General features: G+C 41.3%; 1 protein-coding gene across 2 annotated transcripts in view; it reads left to right on the forward strand.

Moving 5' to 3' along the window:
• Positions 1 to 16,555: 16,555 nt before the first annotated feature.
• Positions 16,556 to 25,223, forward strand: part of RARB (retinoic acid receptor beta) — a 317,926-nt gene continuing 309,258 nt past the window's right edge. Inside the window, exon 1 of one of the 2 annotated variants that reach the window (XM_062569332.1) lies at positions 16,556 to 16,596. The gene's annotated coding sequence lies outside the window, so the exon portion shown is untranslated. Of the gene's footprint in view, positions 16,597 to 16,672; positions 16,833 to 25,223 lie in introns of those variants that run through there. The other variant, XM_062569331.1, reaches the window with a different exon arrangement.

Consider the following 25,223-nt stretch of genomic DNA (forward strand, 5'->3'; position numbering starts at 1 on the left):
TGTGAATTCCATAGCTACAGTCATCAGCCTGAAGGCCCTCTACAGCAATAAAATACTCCAGTTTTATAGTCAAATATCTGGGTTTGTCAAATACCTGGGTTCCCAGTTGTTTCATTTGTGACCCCCCAAAAACACTGATCTGTTCCTGCTGAGTGCATCAATTCTATCATGAGAAGATCTGGCAGAAATGTCAGAGGAATTATATGCTATCACAAATGCATGAGAGAGATCCAGAAATGTAAACGCAGCTTGATTAGACAGCTGTCTTTCGGTAACTTATGCTTTTGTTCTTCCTCTGTCCAGATAAAGTTTCTCCTTATTAGTTCTACTAATCTCAGCCAGATCTCTTTTTTTATTTACTTCCACATTTGTAGGAATATTTCTGCCATATGTATGTATGTATGTATGTGTATACACATATATACATATACGTACACACACACACCCACACACCTCCTGTAATTAAGGCTATACTTCGTTATCACTTATTATGTGCCGCGGCAAGCTGATGTGATTCCTTACAAATTGGCATTGGTTTCTGCAATTTTAAATCTTAACTCTTTGAAGTCCTTCACAATCTTTCCACCCCCCACCAATGGCTCTTCCCATGTTCCTTATGTTGCCGCCTTATTATTACACTTGCTACCTGATACACACTGCCAATCCATCATGATAACCACTATTGTAGAATAGTCCTCTAAACACAACGCATCTAATCATCTCTCCCAATCTTCCCATTATCCTTCAAGAAAACTCTAGCATAACAAACATCAGCTGCTCTTACTCCTTCCTTCTTTCTCTTCTGTGGGTGCCCCTGTTAAGCCAACATCGAGCTCCTTTTTTTACTTGAGTCAGTAGAAGGTTTTAAAATATCAATTACACTGGTTAGAGCTTTCATTAGCTTTATTTTCTACTTCCTTTATCAAGCATTCATAAGTCATGGCATCCATATGTTGCTTAGTTCAATTCCTGAGCAGATAATAGAAGACCAGCTGATGCACAGAAGCCTAAAAGAATCCCAGCTGAATATTTGTAGCTGCAGACACTCCTATAATCTCAGCTGCCACCATCAGTTGTTCTGCATTTTGGTCTGATTGCACCACAGTTTATTTCTTATTTCCAAATATAACAGATCATCTCTATTACCTAGCAAGCACGGCAGAGACAAAATTCATGCTCTGTCCTCAGATTCCATATTCCTTCTTACCAACATCTTGAAGAAAAAAATATGAATATTGCTAGAGATCTAATTTGTTTTATCAATTCCTTGAGATTCAGATCATGTCCTCAGCTGAGTGTTGGCTATTGCAATAAATGTTCATTTAGGTGTGCAGAAATCACCTGAAGCTCAGTGGGGTTCTGGATTTCTCCTGTCTGTAGTGGCTGAGGTTTCAAAATTATCAACTGAAATCCTTCAGGGTGGTAGTTTTTTTTTTGTTTTTTTTTCCCTCCTCTCAGCACCTGATACTTTTCATTAAAGAAAGTCATTTTAGATTTTGAATCACAATCATTTTGCAGTTTTATATGAGTTGATGTCTCTAGATCATACAAAATCAGAAATCTGGAAGGCTCTTTATATTACTTTGTTCTTAATAGCTGCTGATGCTGGTCCTACTGGATCAGCAAATGCTACTTTCTCTCGTAAAGCTTTCTTTTGCATAGGCATTTCTGTTTCAAACAGACATCCTTACAAATATAGCCAAAAAATGTTATCCACCTTGGAATCCTCCTGGGAATCATCTGACACCCTAGGTCTATGGCAAGTAAGTTACAGCTGATATTCCTTATATTTTTATTCAGCTCATTTGTGGTCTCTCTAAGATGTGTGTGTCTCTATCCGAGGCTGGCAATTAACAGATGCTACTTTTAGGAAGCCCCCAATATCTGCTTTCATATTTGTAATTATATAAATAAATCAGTTGATTGTTTATCCACCGTGTTATTGACCTTTGCCAGCAGATTGTAAAATTCTCTGTGTTAAACTGTTTATAAACCAGCTTTTCGTAAAATATTCACTCACGTTCTGCACAGTTTCCTCTTTACCGCCAAGCTCATACTGGACATAAAAGCTGCCAAGAGATCTCTTGGGTAAAAAGAAGGGAAATTGATGTCAACCTCTGTAATGTGCACAGGTACAAGCTCTCCCTCCCAGAAAAAGAGACTACAGAAACATTTTCAAAGCTGTGTTTGGTCACAGGACTCAACGCAGTCCTTGCTGCTGTGTCAGAAACATAGGTCCAGAGCATTTTGTAATGCTCTAGTTTTGACCACAACAGATACTTTTTTCTTTTTCTTTCTTTTTTTTTTCTTTTTTTTTTTTCTTTTTTTAACTCCCAGGTAGCATTTCTAAAAATAAATCTGAGCTGTATGCCTAGATATCGGCTAATGGTAGAAAAACTGATGAACAGAATTTGACTAGAAAATCCAGATGCTTTCCACACTCTCAGCTTGTTCTATTTTCTTTCTCCTTTAAGTCTAAAGGAAGAGTCTGACTCATCTTTCCCGAACTGTGGGGAAAACAGGAGCATCTTGAATAGAATTCATATAAAATATTCAATCCTCTCCTTGAGGACTTAATAGGCACAGACATTTCACTTGAAGATGGGAGGCAGGTATGAAAGGATTATCCAGAGTTCTTGTGCTGATTCAAGGAAGCTTGCCCTACTTAACAGAATACTTACCCTGTCTGCCACTTGAACTGGAGGATCAGAAAGAGAAGTACCCAGCTAGCCTCAGAAAGCCAGGAACGATGAGGAATTCCGGTGGATAGCTGCTAAGAAATCAATAAAAAGTTCCAGAAGTTCCTCCATGCTGTGTCAGAAAGAAAACTTCTGAAAAAGAAAGGCCTCAGAGCAAAGCTGTGACATGAGCCCAAGCGAAAGCAGTATTGACTTCAGACTCCTCTGACCTGTATACCTAACTTCTTAATAGATGGGAAAGAAAATTAGTGAAACAGGAAAATCAAAATGAATGTTTTCTCTGGGATAACTAAGGGAAAGAGTTGAACTCTGAGGTGCTGAATTAGGCACTATTGCCGTAAATACCCAACTCATATCCACCACTGTTACTACAAATAATGTCTGTCCATAGCACAGGAGAAACCACTGTGAAAGCGCTGCTCACGGCGATGGTGGCTACACTGCAGCACTCCTTGTGGTTTGCGCTTGCAGGACTTCTGGCTCCTTCCTCATCCCTAAGTGATGGGAAGAAGAAAATCTTTGGGGATTCTCCAGGACCTAGTGCACAGGGTCAGTGCTGAAGTCCAAGCTGCCGGGAGATTAATGGAGGAGCTGACCGTCTGACCTTCAGAAGTGGATTTAGGAGAGTGTGATCCACCACAGAGGAACCTCGCGGAGGTAGCTCAGACTCCCTATCTTCGTCAAAGGCATGGCACTATTGCAGTGAAAAAGCAACGTGGCAAAGAGGGCTTAGGCATTTAAAATAAGAAAAGAGAACAGTGCTGGAGCTTTGGAAACTGATAAAGCAAGTAGAACATAAGGCTGAGTCACTCTGTGTGTGTGTGTGTGCATGTGCACATATATAGATACATATTTGTGTGTGAGTGAAGAGAGAAAAAAAGATGCATATAGTTCTATAAGCAACTGCAGTAACAACTTGTAAGCTGAATCTGTCACATCATATGAAACAGATGTAGAAAACACGTGAAGACACAGTCATAGATGTTTTAAAACTTCTCTTTAGTGTTTCACTTGCATCTTGTAGCATTTAAATATGATACCCTTTATGGCTGTTCTTTTTTCTGAAACCACCCTTTTGAAGTGATGTTTGATGAAATTGCAAAAATTCTTGGCTGGCAAAAGATTTTTTTTTTAACTCTCCAAAAGTCAAATTATTCAGCTTCACGTGATTTTTCTTTCTTTTTTTTTTTTTTTTATCTCCCAAAGTCATATTATTCAGCTTCATGCTGTGAAAAAAAACCACTCATGTTCCTCTGAATAAAAGGAGGATTAGGAAGATTAAAATGCTCACCACTGGACTTGTTGAAAAGGCTTGAGTATGATATATCCTCGTGCACAGCCTTGCCTTGAGGATCACAGCAGAAACTATTCTCTGCTTTGGGTAGTTCAGAGAGATTGCTGGTCCAGATGCCCTGTATTGAGTTTTCATAAAAGTTGCAGCAACAAGGACATTGCAAACAGAATGCTGCTGAGTGAATGATCAAATTTTATTTTATTTATTTATTTTTGTTATTACAGCCAGATGTTGCCTCAGGAAGTCGAAACAAGAAGTCGGGAACTGACAGCTTAATAATTAAATTGGGAAAGTTGGCAGGCCTCCTGCTACTCCCTCTAACACACAGCATCTATGAATGAAAGCGCGGAGTATCCCGGTGGCTCTCCTTCAGGACTGGCTCATCTATTACCGGGTAATGATTTTCCATCGAGGCAACAGCACAGCACAAGGCCTATTACACCAGCTACATAAAGTTAAAAAGACATTATGAATAAAACGTTCACCACGGCTTTTACCAACATTTCTACACGAGACTGCCTAATGCTGACATGTGTTTATTACAGTTAATAGTGTTTACATAATTCTTCCTGGAGCTCATTACAGCTGTCAGAAACCCGAACGCCGCGCGGTCCTGCCTGCGCTTATCTCCACAGGACCTTGCCGCCACGAAACCCGGGCGAGCGGCCGCGGCGCGCCGAGGGCCCCGCTCCGCCCGCTCCGCCCGCTCCGCGGCCTCGCCCGCGCCCGCGCCCGGGGGCTCAGCACGGCCGCAGGTGCCGCGCCGCCGGGGCCGGGGCCGGGGCCCCCCGCGGGAAGATGGCGGGGCGGGGGCTCCGCGCCGCCGCCGCGCGGCGAGCGGCCGCGCGAGCCCCCCGCGGCCCCGCCAGGGGGCGGGCCGGGGCGGGGCGCGCCGGGGGGGGCCGGGGCTGCCGCTGCCGCCGCTGCCGGCTCCAGTGGCGGGGCGGCGGCGGCGGGAGCGGGAGGCTGCCGAGGTAACGCCGTCGCCGGCTCGCCGCTGCCCGGCTGCGGGGGGCGCGGGTGTGTGTGTGTGTGTGTGTGTGTGCGCGGGCGGCCGGGCCGGGCCGGGCCGGGCCGGGCCGCGGGGCGGGGCGGGCGGGGGGGCGCCGCCGCCGCCAAGTTGGGAGCGGCGCGGCGGCGGCGGGGCCCCGGCCCCGACCCCGACCCCGACTCCGGCAGTGGCGGCGGCGGCGGCTCCGCGCGAACTTGTGCATCGGGCGGCCCGCGGCCGGGGCTGCGGCGGCGGCGGCGGCGGGTTCCCCCCTCCCGCCGTGAGCCGCGGTAAGCGGGCGTTAGTGCCGCGGCGTTTGCGGGCACAAGCACGTCGGAGGCATCAGCGGGGAGTAACTCGGTAATATGAAGTCGTGAATAGGAAACGCTAAACTGTGCTCAGAACTCTGGCAACATAAAGCGTGGGGCAGAAGAACCTCCTTTGCTGTTTATTTTCTGTCTTTTCTGTTTACCGTCGTTTGCACAAATGAACAGTTATTTTCGGTAGGAAAAATAGTTGATGCTTACGAATTTGTCCTACAAAAAAAAGGAAAAAAGCTAATAGGTGTCGGCAACATTTGCTATGAAAAGTGACTCAGAATTCAAAAGCAGAATCGTAGCGGTGGTGCGTTTGGCTGAATGAGAATTCCTCTGCAGGCAGAGCCGCAAAGTAAACCGGATTCCTTCGGCTGGCCACTCAGTGCGTCCTCGTGCGCGCGGGGGAGGTGTGTTTGCATGGGTAGGTGCCGCCGAGGGCCGGGACGGCGGGCGGAGGAGCCTCGTCGGCCCCGCTGGGAGGCGAAATTCGGCCGCTGCCTCGTGGCAGCGAGGGCCGGGCCGGGCCGGGCCGGGCCGGGCCGGGGGGAAGCGGCTGCCTGGGCGAGGGTCTGATCCGTGCTCAGCAAACACCCCGTGAGAACGGAGCGGCCCGCGTGCCTCTCGGGGTCCTGCACGAGGGTGTGCTAGTGTGAATGCTGCTTATCAAACGTCAGAATCTTTCCAGTGGCTTTTTATTATTATTATTTTTATTTTAATTAAGGCTCTTTTTGAGTCTGTGGCAAAGTTTTGCTGATTTTCACAACGCTGAGATTTTGTCTGTGGTTGAGGCGTGCTTAATAGTCTCTGAGCAAAATACGTATGATGTGAAATACAAAGGGCTAAGTTATTAGCAATCTGTTTAATGCATGTATCGGTTTTGTTTCATGTCTCTCTTCAAAGTGTGAAGTAACATCATAGATTCTGAAAAGAAAATATTTAATGGACCAACACAAAATATAGCCTGAGGACTATGCTGGATGCCAAGTGTGTCCTCCAGTACAAGACAGTGAAAGCTCAAAGTGAGAAAAGTTGCTGAGACTACTCTTTGGCTTTTATCTTTAGAAGAGTTCTCACGAGGAAGTTTTCAACTGGCGTAGGTTAATTATATGTGACATTACAGTTAACTGAAGGAATTGAATGCAGTGCAGGAGCCCATGCGTGTAGTATGAGCTGATTTAAAGGAAAACGGTATAAACTACACTGTAAGTTTAAACTAATTGAGCTATTGTGGGAGAAGCTGCTATGTAGACATGGCTTGTTTGCAGTTTTGGTTATGGCATTTGAGAGGAGTTAGAAGCAAAACTGGAAAAAGTTGCTCTTAAAAGCATCTTTTTTTTTTTTTTTTTAACCAAGAAGGCTGGCTTTGATTTAAAATAATAGTTAAATCTTTATGAACTAAGCCTGAAGAGCTTGATGTGTCAGCACCACTCTACATCTGATTTAATGATCAGAGAAGGTTGATCCTCAGCTTTTTGTATACGTAAGCTATCAGAAAAATACATTTTGCTAGACTAAGGGTTGCAGGATTAGGTTATATAATAATAAATCTTACAGCAGTTTTAGTAAATGAGAGTAGTGACAAGTATAGAATCCATCTCAACCCTAGCGGTTGTTATTTTATAATGAAATGTATTGGTGAAGAGTGTAAAAGCTAGCTTTGAAGTGGACTGTCATACCTTGTGTCTACCTTACTAGCTAAATCCTCATCCTTTCTTCTGCATCTTCCCTCAGAGCTGAGGAGTCTCATAGTCCACTTATATTTTCAGGTTTATTCACCCCAACAGAAGTGGGAGAAAGCACTACTGTTACACTTTATATATATATATATATGTATATATATATATATATATATATATATATATAAAATATAAATAAAAAGAGAGAGAGAGTTCTATAGAGTTATGGAGGTAGAGAGACTTCCAAGGGCTGCATCACCATTATGCCTTTTTAGTTTTCTGCTTAATTATTTTTATCTGCGCCTATGTTAAGAGTGTTTTATTGATGCAAAGATATTAGCCTTTTTCAGGGATAATGCATCTATAGTGTGGACAGTGGATATAGAAGAGTCTTCTATATCCTTGCACATCTGCACGTCTCCGTGGAATGAAATGAATTATTCTAGCAAATTCCTGGTTATGAGGTGCCCATGTATGAGTGTGTGCGGTAGAAATTTGAGCCAGATTTGTCTGAAGAGGATCATCTGTCTTCACACTTGTGTGTCATAAGAATATGCTAGGAGAAGTAGGTAGTCAACAAGGACTTTGTTTATACTTATGTGGATTTACATGTGTGTAAAATTAGAGTAATGTAGGGTTGAATCAGAGCTGTGCTGGCGCTTGTATTTCCTGTATGAAATACCTGTATTTTCAAGATAAAGATCTAATTTTCCGCTCCCCTGAACCCTGGGACATGATTCACTGCTGGTGCATTGTCAAGAAGGCTTTAAGGAGCTGCAACTTCTCAGTGGGATCCAGTGCAAAGTCAGGCCAGTGTTCATCCAGCTGTTGCGAGTAGTTATGAAGTACTTCTGTCGTGGTGGAAGTTCTTATAATGCTTCTCAGCTAGCAATTACTTTATACATAAATGTTAATATGTTCTCACTGGTTTCATAACCAGTTGATTCAGTGATATCTTGTAGCAGAGAACTCCATAGTTTCTGCATGTAATGTGCTCCCTTTCAATTTCATTGACTCTGTCCTGGTTGACATACGGGGAGAGACAGTAGTTACTGAAATATCCCAATATAGCTTGGTTGATCTTAACTATAATAATGGTGTTTATTATAATACATATTGTAAATACTAACTATTGCTTAAGCTTAGGCAAAACCTGGTAAAATTCTAAAGTCAAATTTTGCTTCTTTATAGGTTGTGTTTTAATTAAATACTTGACATCATAGGAGTCACTTTACAAGTCCCAAGAGGCTAATGAAATGTCAGTTAAATCGTATTTCCTTCCTTCAAAGCACTGTGCAATATTTCATTTGCTACAATACTGGGAAATCTTTAAGAATTGAAGAGTCATTTAACTTTTTATTCTCCATAATCAAGAGTTTATTTCATATTCAAGGTAGATAGCTTGGAAAAATGCTGAACATGACAGAAGTACAGGCGTATAAAAACAGAATGAGGTCCACTGGGAAAATGCCAAATGATCATGAAATACAGGAAAGTGCAGAGAACTTGTAGAATAGATAGTTACCTGTAAGGATTTTTTTATAGGAGCTACTCATGTTAGTGAAAGCAAAGGAGCTTCATTTTTATTGAATATTTATTTAATTTGTTGAAGTAATATTTTGGAGGCTTTAGATTTATCTTCTCCACCAGCTGAAATTCACATCACCCTTGTATCTTTGACACAGTGAGCTTATTCCTGCTGTCTTTGATTACAGCAATATATGTTTTTGTAATGTTCTTTAGCAAACATGTAGGGCAGTAAATCCCGTTACATTATGTGTCTAATTTATGACTTTTTAGCAGTTACGGTAAGTCTACTGACCTCGGATCAGATTTAAAATAATTTAGATATAATTAAAATATGCCAATGCTAATCAAGTTACTGATGAAATGTGTATGAGCTCATTCAGTTTCTCTTTTCACTAGCTTTTTTTTGGCTATTTTCATTTTTAATATTGCGTGCAAGCTGTTGCTAATTAGAGTGGCACTCTGGAGGTGGTCTCTATGAAAGCTAAACGGAGAGAATAGGGTGAAGAGAGGGAGGGGGGAGAAAAAAAACCTGGAGAAGTACAAGTGCCAGACTGGGAGGTGCTTAAAAGCTTTGCACATAGAATGGGTTTAGTCTTTCGTGTTAGACAAGTAATGGCAAAACCTTTCCAGGTCATGTGCAAAACTTCTGACCTGAGTTGAATCCTGTGCTGAGATATGCTTCTGTGTTGGGTACAGGTACAGGGAGAGGCTCCCTCTTGGGAGAGGCTCTAGTTTCTCTCCTGTTTCTGGTGTAATCTAGTCTATAGTTTGGCTCCAGCTTCAGAAATCTGGCATGGGGAATTGATGAACTGCAGTACAGGGCTGGGAGTGCATGCATTTCCAGTTTTGCAGCAGGTTAGTAGGAGAGGTGCCATTGGCAGTATCACCATACACCAGCTCTGGCATGTTTGCCCTGGCTTTTCTCTCATGGATGTAAAATATTACTTGCAGCTATGTATGTTACTGTTATTAAATTGCTACAGGCTTATTTATTTTGGATTTGTTTGTAATATGCAAAATTCTTCTTACGGTTTGTATGCCGTATGGAAAAATGGATATACACGTATGTGTTTGTATAAATATTTTCATATATATTTATGTAAAAACATATTTTATGCAATGACACGGAACTTCCACCGTTGTTAAGGAGGCAGGATTTAAATTTGCACAACATAGTCTTAAGGTCAGGGGAAGATGACTGTTGTCCAAATACTTGGCAGTCACGATTCTGGAGGTTTTTAGGTTTTATCTAGGCAGATATGAAAAAGCTGTTCCCTGCGGCGGCAATATGTAGCAATGTAATAGAAAACAAGCCTTAAATGAATGATAAATTGAATCTTTATTAAACCCATTCTTGCATATGGGGAGCATGCTATGAAGCTGTATAGCGAGCTGCCTTCTGTAGATGTCTGAATAAAATCTAATTCACCCACTGTGATGGCATGCTTCACACTGCCAGGCATGGAGAAGTGCTCTCTCTGCCAAGTAGATGTAAGAGCATCTTTACTTTATGTCTTTCCTCTTGTTTCTGTTTTAACCTACCTCTAGATTCTCTGCAAATGCCTTGGAATTGAGGACACGTGAGTGGCATGTACTGCTCACTTTGTCAAAGTAATTCGTACATTGCATGGCAAAGTAATACTTCAAAATATATATTTCTTTTCTGTAAGAGGAGATGATATAACTGATACGTGCAAATATTTTTGGCATTAGAAACTACTTGGGAATTTAGTTTGGAAAAAACCTTAGAAGTAACTAATAAAAAATTCTGCTTTTTAAGATTTTTCTATTCAGAGTTCAAAGAAAAGTCAAAGGAAGTTACAGATCATATGTCTTTTATTTTTTTTCTGGGGTCAACTACAGGAAGTTGTATAGCTGCATTTTAAACCACATTAAGTTTTCTGTAAGTATAGATGTTTCTTCATCCAGTTGCTTTTAACAAATGGAGCGATCTGTGTTTGTGTGATCTGTGATGCCACTCATAAAGTAGCACATTCTCCTGTTGAATCCTTTGTGTTGCTCCTCTGAGGCTGTCTGCAGAAAAACTTATTCTGAGATCAGAAAATAAGGTAGTTGATCTACTCACCACGTTAGGTGACTTGTGAAGCAATACTGTTTGATCAGGGTGCAATACGTGAAAGGGTTTGTTGCATTTTTGTAAATATTTTAAAGAATTTGAATTGGAGTAGCAAGCTTGCTTCAGTCATCAATGGATGCTAATATTTTAGCTAAAATATTTCCCTTTAAAATATTTCAGTAGGGAAAGAAATCGGTTACTTTGCACATATACTCTATTAATCTGCAAGTTTACTTCTTAGGATGTGTTTTTTCTATTCTTTCTCGTCCAAAATTTATGTTGACCTCAGTAGTTGTAAGATCTACTTCTTTGCGGAAAGCTTCTTACGAAGAAAAGAATGTTAGCTACACTATTAGCATTTTGTTTATATTTCAGTACTGCGTAGAGGGTATGTGGTGTCCCCCCAAATCGTTCCCTTACTCATAATTCCTTATTCTGAGGGGGAGGAGAAGTGGATGAATAGAAGTATATAATGATAAAATATGATGTTGAACAGGAATCAGCAGTGCAACCTTACAGCTATCAAGGCTTATGCACAGTGATCTGCTTGAGCTAGAGCATAGCTTGAGGTTGAAGGCAGTGATTATTCCCCTCTATCTGGTGGCTTCTGGAAAGCCATGTCCAGTGCTGGCCCCCCAGTACACGAGGGTATGGTCAACCTCAGGAGAGCCCAGGGGAGGACAGCTTCAGGACATTGGGAGCTGGAGTACGTGGCATACAAGGAGAAGCTGAGTAACCTGAGTTTGCTTGGCTGGAAGAAGAGGAGATGAAAGTGAATTAGTCTTCAAGTTTCCTAAAGAGCTGCTATGGAAAAGAGAGAGAGACTCTCCTTTGAGTGTACACTCTGAGATGTGCAACTGTCACAAGTAGAAAGGGGAAATTATGACTAGGCATTGGGGGCGGGGGGAAATAACACGATGATTAAGCACTGGACCAGGGATCTGGGAAGGTTGTGGTATCTCTGTTCTTGGAGATTTTCAGAAGTTGACATGACTCTGAACAACTTGATCTAAATTTCACATTAATGTTGCTCGGATCAGGGAGTTGGATTAGGTGACCTCTGTAGGTTTTTTCCAACAAAAATTACTCCAATTCTGTAAAAAGACTTCCCATGGAGGCTGCTGCTTCCCATAGAGTCAGGTCATTCTTTCTAAGTATGTTCTTGATTCTTTGGGTGCAGGGTCAGAGAAGCCTTTTGTGTAGCACCCATGCCCAACATAATTTCAAGTAGAAACTGTTCAGTAAGGACCATGTCCAAGGGGCACAACTTTAAGCTGCCTGTGGAGTAAAGTGCTTCTACTACCCTGCTGTGATTAGTTGCAGTCTTGCTGCCATGTGCTGAGAATACAATGCATGGACAAAGAAATTTAAAGCATTTCAAGTCATAGTTTTTGCTGATTTAACCCTAATCACTGTGAGTTCTTTCCAACTCTGAGAAAGCATGTAACATAAACTTGATATGAAATGGCTATAATAATTTTGTGTAAGGAAAAAAAAGTGTCTTTTTTTTTCTTTTTTAATATAATGACTGATGAAGCTCTCTAAGATCACTTGCTGATATGTTCTTTGGGCCTGATTTGACCAGAGTATGTTATCTTTTTTTTGACTGAGTATTCACCATTGTTAATTGCGACATCATGTTCGGACTATCTGTGTTACTTCATATTTCTCTGTTATATTTGTGCTAAGGGTGATGAAATGACAGTGCTTCTTGTCTTGGACATCGATGTGGAGTCCTAATGGCATCACCAAAAATGCCCATAAATTTTGGTCTAATGACTGCAAGTTTTCTTGAGTTAGTGATGACCAAGAAATCCATATTATACGGATCATAAACATTATTCATTCGGATAGTGTTTCACTGAAATAGCACAAACTTTTCTTATTGATGTCTATAGGGGTCAAACCAGAAAATTCAACAATAGAGAATAAGTTTATGCTTACTTGTAGGAGGAATGTATCCAAAGTTAAAAACCCCTCCCCACAAAAATATAATGTTTTTTAGCAAAAAATGTTAAATATTTTTACCAATACTTGAGTTAAATATGCTAGCTGTAATTCAGGCTTAAAAGTTGGGAATCCAGTTCAGCTTTTCAGAAAGACCATCAGAGGAAGAGTGTAATCTGCAGCACTGTGAGTAGATACTAGCAATCCAGACTGCTGTATTTTCTCTGTGGGCTGGATTGTGTGTGGCTTTTCTGCAGAGGTACATGGGCTTGTATAAAAGCTTGAATAATTTCTGTTTATGCTCCATAGGATGCACAGACTTCAGTATCTCTCCTCTCCAGGGGCTGGCTGGCTGTACAGGCCGCAGAGTGACAATGAAGCAATGGGAAGGCAGGCTGTTGCTTAAAATGGTGTAGTGGAATATTGACTTCAGGGAGGAGGAATGTCATCTTGTACTCCCAGGAGGGAAGGGAAGCTGCAGCTTTGCATTCTGGCCCTTATCTTGAGCCATACGTTTGTCTTTAATTTTCTTAATGTTGCACGTTTTATAGCATTGCAATTTAAGCTTTTCTGCTGTAAGTCAGGCTTCCAGAAGACCTGAGAGTAACTTTGTAGTGAGAAGGTATGAGAAGTTTTGAATCCTTTTTAGTAGCTTTGTGTATTTTGATCATAATCACGATGTGTTTTCCAGCATTCTCCATCTATAGAAGGGAAAGAACTTTTCTTCTAAGTCAAAACTGAACTACATGAGCTATTATTGATGGAAACTTAAGAAAAAGACCAAATACCACTAGATTCAGATGAGAAATAGAAGAGACGCTCTGACCATTTTAACAGGATTGTGGTTGTGGTGTTGAAATAATCTTGTGATAGGTCTGTTGTGTTTTTTGTTTTTTTTTATTAACACAAATTCAGTTAGTTTGTTGTGGTTGCATTTTATGAAGCCTAGTAGATGGTCAATATTGGTAAGTAGGTATCGTTGATTTAGTGTGTTTCCTGATTTGGGAATCAAGCTGATCAGTGTTTTCAAAGTAATATTACAAGTCCTAAAAGCTAGACAAGGCAGAGCGCTATGTTAATTAATTACTCATTCTTCTGTAGCGCTGCTGATACGTCAGAGAAATTCAGAGTTGTCCTCTGTGGCTAGCGATTTCTCCACTTTGGTGAAATCTGACTGATACCAGCCAATTCTTTGCAGCGGATGAAATAGGACATATAGAGTTATATATACACATACATACACACACACACACATGTGTATATATGTGTGTGTGTGTATATAAAATTTATTTATTTATTTTAAGCACACTTGACATCTTTCTCTGTTGTCCTGCTTTTCTGGTTGGGGAGGAATGGGTTGCCAGAATGAGTGCCCTTTAGGAACAAAAGGATTGAGGGAGGTCACACTAGTGAAATCCTGCTGAAATTCATTTCCCTTTTTAAAAAAAGGAGATAAAATTTTGTTGTGCTCATAGTTCACCTCAAAATGCATATCGGCTTTTTTCAAAGTTCTGTTAAGTAAATTAGGGGAAGTTAGTTGCATGTGTTCAGTGTTGATGCAAACATTGACTAGCCCTGAAACCAACTTAAGTGGTTACAGGGGTTTCTGACATGGACTTTCGCTCAAGCTAGAGTCGGGAAGATGCATTGTTGCAGTTGGTAGGGGTGTTCATTGGGAAAAGGAAAAAAGCATGTCACAGAGTTGAGTAACCTGTGTTCAGAGACTTTAGAGGAGCAACATTCTGGCTAGTATTCAAACATCACTTCCTCCAAGCCCAAGAGCGGTGCATCCCTATGAGTAAGAAGTGCAGCAAAAGGGGCAGGAGACCTGGATGGGTGAGCAAGGAGCTCTTGGCCAAATTCAGACAGAAGAAGAAAATACACAGAATGTGGAAGAGAGGACAGGCTACTTGGGAGAATTGTAGGAATGTAGTCGGAGTGCGTAGAGATGCAGCGAGGAAGGCTAAGGCCCAGCTGGAATTGAGTCTGGCAAGGGATGTCAAGGGCAACAGGAAGGGCTTCTTCACATACATCAGCAGCAAGAGGAGGACTAGGGAAAATGTGGGCCCACTACTGAATGGGGCAGGGGCCCTGGTGACAAGGGATGCAGAGAAGGCAGAACTACTGAATGCCTTCTTTGCTTCAGTCTTCACTGCTAAGGGCAGCCCCCAGGAATCCCAGAGCCTGGATGGAAGGGATAAAGTCTGGAGAAGGGAAGACTTTCCTTTGGTTGAGGAGGATAGGATTAGAGACCTTCTGGGCAGGCTAGACATCCATAAATCCATGGGCCCGGATGGGATGCACCCACGGGTACTGAGGGAGCTGGTGGATGTTGTTGCCAAGCTGTTCTCCATCATATTTGAAAGGTCCTGGAGAACTGGAGAGGTGCCTGAGGACTAGAAGAAAGCCAGTGTCACTCCAGTCTTCAAGAAGGGCAAGAAGGAGGACCCAGGCAACTATAGGCCAGTCAGCCTCACCTCCATCCCTGGAAAGGTGATGGGACAGCTCATTCTGGATGTCATCTCCAGACATATGGAGGAAAAGAAGGTGATCAGGAGTAGTCAGCACAGATTCACCAAGGGGAAATCCTGCTTAACCAATCTGATAGCCTTCTAGGATGGAATGACTGGCTGGGTAGATGAGGGGAGAGCAGTGGACGTTGTGTACCTTGACTTCAGCAAGGCTTCTGACACTGTCTCCTATAACATCCTCCTAGCTCCTAACTTCCTAGCTCAGGAAGTGTGGGTTAGATGAGTGGACAGTGAGGTGGATTGAGAACTGGCTGAAAGGCAGAGCTCAGAGAGTTGTCATCAGTGGCGTGGAGTCTAGTTGGAGGCCTGTGGCTATTGGCGCCCCCCAGGGCTCAGTACTGGGTCCCATCCTGTTCAACTTCTTCATCAATGACCTGGATGAGGGGACAGAGTGCCTCCTCAGCAAGTTTGCTGATGAAACTAAGCTGGGAGGAGTGGCTGACACACCCGAGGGCTGTGCTGCCATTCAGAGAGACCTGGAGAGGCTGGAGAGCTGGGTGGAGAGGAACCTCCTGAGGTTCAACAAGGGCAAGTGCAGAGTCCTGCACCTAGGGAGAAATAACCCTAGGCACCAGTACAAGCTGGGGGCTGACCTTCTGGAGAGCAGCTCTGCAGAGAAGGACCTGGGAGTGCTGGTGGATGACAACTTGACCATGAGCCAGCAAAATGTGCCCTTGTGTCCAAGAAAGCCACAATTGTCTCCTGGGGTGCATTGGGAAGACTGTTGGCAGCAGGTCGAGGGAGGTGATCCTGCCCCTCTACTCAGCCCTGGGGAGGCCTCATCTCGAGTACTGTGTCTAGTTCTGGGCTCCCCAGTACAAGAGGGACATGGAGCTACTGGAGAGAGTCCAGCATAGGGCTATGAAGATGATCAGAGGGCTGGAGCACCTGCCCTATGAGGAATGACTGTGAGAGCTGGGCCTCTTCAGCTTGGGGAAGAGAAGACTGAGGGGGGATCTTATCAACATGGATAAGTACCTGAAGGGAGGATGTTAGGGGGATGAGGACAAACTTTTTTCAGTTGTCCCATGTTACAGGACAAGAGGCAATGGGCAGAAATTGAAGAACAGGAAGTTCCGCCTGACCATGAAGGGGGAAGTTCTTCACTGTAAGAGTGACAGAGCACTGGACCAGGTTGCCCAGAGAGGTTGTGGAGTCTCCTTCTCTGGAGATATTCAAGGGCTGCCTGGATGCAACCCTGTCTAACCTGCTCTAAGTGACCCTGCTGAGCAGGGAGGTTGGACTAGATGATCTCCAGAGGTCCCTTCCAACCTTACTGATTCTATGATTCTGGTTCTTAATTTTTATTTGTAGATACTGAAGATAGCACTAAGATCTCTGATTTTACCTGGAATATTATTGTTCTGGTGGTGAGTGTGTCTGCCTTATTCCTTCAAAATTATACTTTGTAACTGCCCTTTCCTTTTGTTCTTCTTCCAGGATGTCAAACTGGCCTTTGTCCATGACAACCACTGCAGTGTCAAGTTCCCTCTAACTTGCTTCCAGTTCTCAGGAGTAAAGGTACAGTTAAGAGGTAAGTTTAAATCCACTCAGGGAATTCCCTGAAGGAAATGAAGGTTTTAATTAGTGCATTCTCCTTTGCATGGCAGTCTCTGGCACATTTCTTCCTTTAGAGCTACTGGGTCCATGACAGCAGGCTATCAGCAATAGAGAAAGGGAAATCCAAAGGAGTGGAGTCACTTTGAAAATAGAGCATGAAGTTAATGAATAGAGCACTTACAGGGAAAGTAGCAGTGCACACTGTATCAGGTAAGCACTTCAAAAATGAAAAGTGTCTGGCTGTTGGGTTGTTCTCCTTTTAACTGTTCTCTTTGAAAATATAACTGGAATCACAGTTAACCTATGGAGATAAAGTGTTTTTTTTTTTTGGTAGATAAATTTGAAATAATAAGTGTTTAGCAATTGGGAGTGTTACTGGGAATACTAGATGCATGTAGAAATGAACACAAATTCCCAGTTCCTTGTTTCATCCTAAGGCCAAAGTACCCTTGGTGCAAAGCCCAAGGGACATGTATACTTGTTAGCAGATGGAGGGGAACATTAATTTTCTATCCACAAACCTGCCCCAGCAGACAGGGCAGGGAGCATCTCTGTTGTGAGGTTTGTTAGAGATTTTGTTAAACGTGATAGCATAGTTTGTAATCACAGTCCCAGCCACTGTTCCTGCTCATTGATGTGTATTCTTGGTACTCTGAGTCTCTGGATTTCACATTTTGTATCCACGCATGGCGGAGTCTTGACAGTATTTCTGCTTCTTGAGATGCGGGAAAAGCTTCCTCCAAGTCTTTTCAACTTGCCCTAAGTTCTAGGGTACATTAGGATATACTTAAGAGGGATTTTTTGTTTATTTTTGTGCATAGGGAGAAATGCAGGATTCTTCCGTATCATTCAAAGTGTCATTTGGCAGTAAGCTAGGAGACAGGCATGGTTAATGAGGTATCTGAGCAGCACATTTTTATGGGAGCATAGTTTAAGGTTAGCAGTATGTCCAGTCTCCAAACTGCCTAGTGAATAATCTGTATTTGGAAACAAATGCCAGCTGGCAGTGGTTAAGGAGTGCATGCTTATTCTGCTCGTGATAGCCAAAACATGCTCCCTGCTGTGTCTTTTGGCAGCTTTGCACTGGCAGTATGTCTCAAATGCCAGTTGCATGTCCTCTTTCTTCCTCATAAGTGTGTCCCATAAGGCATGATTTAGCCTAAATAAAAATGTGCTTCTGTGAGACTCAGCAACATATGGGAGGAAAGAGACTGCATACTTTTGAAAATCAAAGTCTTCCTGAAACACCTGTGGTATATTATTTCTGCAAGGGGGGAAGGGAAGTGAGATAGATGATAATGATATCATACTATAATCTGTGGCAAATTGGCCTTAAATTCCTGAAGATCTATTGGGTTTTTTTTGTTGTTTGGTGGGTTTTTTTTTTTTTTTGATGACACCTGTTCTTAGGCAAGCTACAAAGCAAAAGCAGAAGAGGGGAGCAGTGCCACTTGGAAAACTCAATTTTTCTGGGCATGGTCCTTCCATCACTTCCGCTGAAGCCTGCCTTCAGTAGCTGCTTTAACACACCTGTTGCCCACTCAATCGGTAATGCTGGGTAAACGGGTAAGAAAAATCTTCCTTTCCCAGATGAGAGTAGGGGAGTGGGATAAGAAAGAAGGCCTTACTGTGACCTTCTTGAGCCCATGAGCTTACCTCAGCAGCCTGACATTAGTGGTGCGTGGTAGTATTACGTTTCTCTCACTGGCAAGAGGGACTCAGTTCAGCTGCTTTCAACTGCTTCTCTAAAAGGAGTGCAGGTGGTCTTGGAAGTTCTTTGTCGCATCTGTCAGCCCATGTGTCCTGGTTTTCCAAGGACATCTGAAATTGCACTAGGCATCCGTGTTTAGCTAACCATCGTGGTTATTTACACTATATGAAGCTGTGAGTAAAACTTTGTTGTGATCAGTGATTGAGAAAGCAGTGTTGCATGTAGGCTAACTTGAAAAACTGGGGTACAGCGTGTCAAAAAAGCATTTTAGAAAGTATTTAGCTAAGTTGAACAATGCCAGGTTTCTGATATTTTATTGAGTGCCTTTTGTTACAGATAAATAAATCTTGCAACTAGAATTTTATCATTGAGTACTTGAAAACTGTCATACTAAAAAAACAAAAACACCCCCTCCCCCCCAAAAACACCTGTGTAGCGTGGTCGTGATATTTAGTAAGTAGCACAATGGTATTCTTGAGTAAATACAAGGTTTGAATGTTCATAGAAGTTAATATTGATATATTATACACACAAAAGGAGATAAAATTTTGAACTGATTCTGTTTAAATTCTACTTCAGCTAAATATGTTTGTATTATAGAAAGTTAGTACAAATTCAGAGCTGCAGTAAGTAAGCATATGTACCACAATTGATTTCAGTGAAGTTTTCCCCATTTATGTTGACATTGAATTCTACCTCTAATCTAAAAGCAAATTCTCTAAAAGTTCTGCCAACACAATTTTGTCTCAGAACAGCTTTGAGGTTTGCCAGCAGTGTTATTTCTTTTGCACTGTAGGAGCAGCTCTAGTTACATGCCAAATTAATATGGTTTTATTTTTAAACTGAAAAATAAATGAAAACCTATGTAGAAATGGAAAGTTCCTTGAATGCCAGATTATGACCAATTTACTCCCATTAGAACTGATAGGACCACTCTTGCATCTGTTTTCATATTATTAGGAGGCTCACAATGTGGAGAAATAATGGAAGAAATGATTGCAAGAAAGATACAGGAAATCTACCAATGTCTTTTTAAATGAATTATTGTGAAGTACTTGCTGAGATGTATTTTATGCAGCTATCTGATTAAATCTGACTTCTGTTCTAACCAGCCAGCCTCCATTTAAAAAGTTGTATTCTATAGAAAATGTATACTTAAATATTCTCAACATAACCATTTTGTAATTTTGTTTAAAATTTTGGTTCCTGTGACAGTGAAGGGATTTGTCTGCCAGCCCTCTTACCTCTTACCTTCCCGCTTTCCTTAATAATTTCTAAAATTTTTATTTAGTACAAATTAAATTTTTAGAAAGTGTATTCGAGTGAGATATGGGTGACTACAGAATCAGAGGCTTTGGCAATGAGAAATAAAATAGTCAAGAAGAGATTGGATTTGTTCTAAAAGGATCTTCCTCAGACATTAGCCTTAATTAAAAGGAGCCAGGTGCTTTAGCTCCAGCTGTCAGATTCTTTGAAGGTTTTGAGAAGAAGCTTTGGTGATTTTGGGCAGCAGTTGACTTACAGGTTGTGTGAAAAGGATGTAACGGGTATATTATGATCTCATTGTTTTACCCTAAGTAGGATGTAGAAATTTGCATTATTAACCAAGAGAGCTTTCTAAATGAGTCTCATCTAGAGTCTCAACTTGAGCTTGAACTGAATTCTACTGAGCGGTTAGAGATAAGTGTGATCAAGCTGAGCTTTCAAAATATGATTAATAGTAAAGGAGACATCAGTCCCCATACAGCGTTTTTGGGACCATATTCAGCCAGCTAGTATGGATTAGCAAGAAGTTAGGAAGACGTGAGATACTCTCTAGTACTGGTAGCTGAACAGTTCTTGATACTCCACTGGGCAGCTGCAGTCCTGCAGACCTGTGGTGTAGGGATAGCATATTGCTCAGCACAGCTTTTGGCGTGCTTGACAATAAGCTGCTTGTAGAGCAGTACAGCTAGGGGCAATGCTTTTGAGCAGTGGAGTTTTACCAGCAGTACTGACAGCGCACCTCTTAGGGAACGAGACTAGAGCTGTTTTTAGGATTGCGGTATAGGTAGTACAAATTTGTGCTGGTCTGCCTTTTCCAAACCTTTTCTTTCTCAGTATCTGAAGCTGTTGATCTGGGTGCTACAACCCCATAGCTAGCTTTGTGGTCTGCCTTAGAATTCCCTGGCTTTTCTTTATGAGGAACTGAATTCGCCTTGGGCAATCTGCGGTTGTTCTTAGATTGGAAAATGGGCATGATGCATTCAGGTTCTGAGCAGATAGTCCTGTTAGGTCATGTATAAGCCTCCTGCTTTTCATATACACAATACTTTTGGTAATGGAGTTGTACTTTTTCTAGTACATTTTTCATTAGTACCTAATATTTACTACTTTTATCTCAGTAAAGGTGGGTCTTCACCTTGTACTTGAAAGCAATTGACAGTATTGCTCTGCATGCTTTTAGGAGAACATCCTATCCCTAGGTACCCAGGTAGGGATCTTTGACTGTAGGAATCATGCTAGTAAACGATATGGCTTTCTATAAATTAGCTTTATTTTTTTCTGAAGCCTGAAGTGACCTGTATATTTAAATTTTGGAAAGAAGATGTAGATTATTTAAAGGCACAAAAGGCAGTTAGGCGATGAGGTCTCACTGATACCAGTAGGAACTTGGTCCAAACTCCTATTTGTATCCTTGAAACAATCATAAATTTTACTTATTGAGTACAATGGATATTTAAGAAGGTGTCAGAGAAGCTACTTTCTACCATTTGGTTCTATAATTATAAATACACTGACTTCGGTATGAGAAGCATCAGACAATAAGTCTTGGTGATGGTTAAGTTAATTCACTTTTAGAAGTTCAATAATTCATCTAAGAAGTGTCAGCAGCTGGCTCTTGTTAATGGTAAGCCTTTCATTTCTGTTAAATCAATTGTGAATAATAGAATCCTTCAGAGAAAAATGATGAAGTAAGCATTGATTTCCAAATTGGGTGTCTGATATTGGAGCATTAATAAAATCTAGAGCAAGCAGGCAACTAGTACCTAATACACGCTGATCACCTAAGTAGTAATCAGGGAAAATCAATGATTTTTGTGTATGGTGATAGATCTTTTAACATTTCACCTGCCTCCATTCATCATTGTGTCTATAATTTCATTTTTATAATTGTTTTGATTTTTTTTTGTTTTATAGTATGTATTGAATCAGGCATTTACTGTCAAGCTTTAGTGAAACAGAAGTGCCTTTGCCGTACTCTCTACAATTTACTAGATGTCTGTCTGACTGTTTCAGGGCTTTCTATAGTTGATGGTCAAAGTGAGGTCTGTATATTTCCAAAAGAAGTTAAATCTTAGAGAGATTTCCAGTAGACTTCATGGAGTCATTTATTATTATCATTTTTTAAGCTGTGGGGAGCTGTGTTTCTTGCTTGTATGTATTTATTTTTGGTTTCGCAGAGGCGTTACCTTCAGTTACGATGCTGAAGCTTTACCAGAGGGTTTGTAGAGAATGCCTTCAGAACGGTTAGACTCGTGGCGTGAGTTCCTCTGCAGAATCTTCTTGGGGTTGCTCCGCAGCTGGTGCCCACTGGCTGAGACGTCCCGTGCTCCAGGCTGCGTTGCGTCGCTGCAGAGGGCCGCAGCTGTCCGAGTGTGCCAGAGCACACAGCAATGCTGGCGTGGCTGGGTTCTGACTTCTGGTGGCTTTAATATAAAGGACAAAAGTTTGGGTAGCAGAAGCGTTAGTGAGTGATCTGAGTTTAGGATAACACATCCCACAAAGCCCATAGGTTTTTGTACATGGGATACCTGTAGGACTTCCACTCTCAACGTCAGATTCAGTGAGATTTTTGTAATACCTTAGGGAGATATCAAGATTAGATTTCCTCCCCACCTCCGTTTCAAGGCTAGATTCAGTGTCTTTGTTAGAACTGTTAGATACTAGCTTTTTCTGTCCACTGCTGTGCTTAGAAATGACCCAATTTTGTTTAAATCTATATAGAATTTGTATGGAAAATGACATCCAGTCAAATGTAGTACCTGTTGAAATCAGTAGGAGTTTAGGAAAAAACTGGATCAGGATTTGGCCCATAAAGCATAGCAAGAAAATTTAACAGTTATAATAAAACTCTTAAGGCAAATAAAATGTTCCAGCAGGTGTTCATAAATGTGCTTTATGCTCATAGACTCTGTTAAATGTTAATATTAAGGTCCTATGTGCAGAAGCTGCACATAAGGACTCTATGAAGGAAGCAAATGTCTGTTAAATGTGCTGTGCAATATTGTAGCAAAGGTGGGTGGCAGTGCAATGCCATACTACCTATTAGACTGAAATATGAAAGCTATTAGAAATTCTGCTGAATTTTCATTTTGTGAAGGAGTAGTTTTCAAGAGAGAACATATCATGTAAAAAAAGCCATGTGTTGTGCAAAGCTAGAAGTGTCTTTATCAGTGTATGTGGTTTTCATGGATGTATACAAAACTTACTAGGGACATCTGCTAACATCCTATATTAACAATATATTTAAAATAAGACAGTGCTTGGAAGGAAGATGATAGATGGGAAGTAGCTATATTTTCTATATATTTACTTTTCCCTAATTTTCCCTAAATTAGTGGGGATTTTTTTTTTCAATCATGCCTTAGACTAACTCACAGGCAGGAGTCCTAGCATAACCCTAAACACGTTTTGAGGATAATAGATGTTGGCAGACTTTAGATTTAGATCTGTCTTATGTGAGCTCTTAATACCTGTTCCATCCATCACTTCACTATCAAAGCACTTTTCAGATAAATTAGATTGGCACAGTGAGGTTCATTTTCGATTTGCAGGATATTTCTGCTCTTGCTCCTTCCTGGGTTCCTGGGAAGCATTAGTTTGCCTTTTCAGCAGGTTTTTGCAGCATGCCCTGAAAGGTGGTGGGTTTTACTGCCTTGATTTCATCTAGTAGTTCATTTCACTAGGATTTAGCTCAAACCCGTGGGACAAAAACCATCTGTGTGTGCTAGGGTCAGTTCCTAAAATGACACCATGAACGCAGCAGTCTTTGTAAGGAAGGGTTTGGTTCGTTAATTAGTGGACTGTACTATTCTCTCATCAGTGCTCATCCATTGTGTTGCAGGATAAAAGCAACCACATATGACAAACGTACTGTCTTTCTCAGCTAACCTCTTAATTTTCTGTGCTAAAAGAGAACACATTAGGTGATTGGTTTAGTTTGGAAAGCTAAAGCTGCTGAGTGCTGGGAGGTCTTTCACATGACTTTTAGATATATAAAGTTGCAGAAATTACAGCTGTCTTTGTGTCATGTACTGTTATTAAAATGTGCACATAATATCTGAAAGACTCTTCCACTCTTGCTTTAGCCTTGTTCTCAAGTCACTGTTCCCAACAGCGATGGCTCTAATGTCTTTTAGCTGGTGGGAGTCTCAGAACTGCTTTCTGCAATCTTCTTGTAAAAAGGGGGCTTAAAGCATGCACTTGCACAGTAAATTCTCACTATTTACAGTTTCACAAATGAAATCACAGGACAGCCCAGTTGGTGAGACCTTCTAACTTCCCATCGGTAGTAGTGCTGGACTGGTGTGTTTCTGAATTTTCAGAGGCAAGGCTGAGTATCAGCACCAGCTGACAGAACAGGATCTAAAACGTATAGTAGACTATTTTTCCTCCCAGGACAAGGAAGCCGTTGGGGGTGGGGAGTGGGGTGAGAGGGTGATGATGACTAGGAACTGCTTTTAATCAAGTGGAAAATATGGCAGTACTTCTCTTGTAAGTCGCAGCACTTCTGAAATAGTGACATTCATGCATACCTTTTAATCCTTGCAATACATTACAAATGCATTGTGTGAGAATTAAATGTTAATTGAAGCCATTATTTTATGAGTGGGCTATTTATATAGTAAAGTTATTTGAAGTAATGGACCATGAATGCATTTTGTTTATTAACTTCAACAGTGCTCATTCTTCTATATCTTTTTTTATCACAGAGCTGTAGTTTTGAAATGGGGAGCTATCCAGTGACATTAAGAGCTGGAACATATTGGACATGTTACTTATCTTTAAATCAACAAAGTACGTTACTAATATGTTACAGCGTACTTCCAAAACCTTTGGAAGACTGAGCTTTCAAGTGACCTTCCATCTGAGCAGAAAGGAAGAATACAGAAGAAAAGGATATATTTTTCCTTTGTTTAAAACTTGGTTGATTCAGACACATAAAAGGTCCCCATTTTAAAGACGGGAAACTGAGGTAAAGAAAACTATTTACTTTGTCTGGGATTATGGAAGGAAGTCTGGCAGACAAGGAAATTAAATTGAGATCCCCTAAGTGTCAGGCCAACTCCATAACTACTAGAATATCCTTCCTTTCTTTTTGAGAATGTCTGTCAGAAATGTACAGAGAAGTTTATATTTTGTAGGGTTTCCATAGAACTACTTTGTGGCCCTGAGGGTGTGAATTCCCACAATTTGTATAAATTCATCACCCTTTGACGCTAAGTGTACTGTATCTGTTATTAAATCTGGAAAAAAAGAGTGTCAAGCCAACATACTTGTAATAATATTTTGGATTTCCTTCTTTAATTGTTTCATGGAATTAATATGAACATCTTAGGTACGAAGTTGGACAGCTGCAGCAGGATGTGATTTAACTGGCTCTTCTCCTTTCAACACATTCTGGCAAACTTTGCAATATGCGGTGTTTTATAAAAGTCCCATTTATCTGTCACGTAATTTTCCCGCACTTCCTCCATTTCCAGTTATTTACCCATTGTTTCTTAAAAGGCCGAGTTTAAATTGCTTCTCAAATCTTCTTGGCTACAATAAACTGCAATGAAAGGCAAAATCTTGCATGCCTGCCTTCATCTTCGGTGAGAGGGAAGGACTTTTGCATGAGCAGTGAC

Source organism: Rhea pennata, chromosome 2, assembly GCF_028389875.1.
Source record: "Rhea pennata isolate bPtePen1 chromosome 2, bPtePen1.pri, whole genome shotgun sequence".
Taxonomy (NCBI): Eukaryota; Metazoa; Chordata; class Aves; order Rheiformes; family Rheidae; genus Rhea; species Rhea pennata.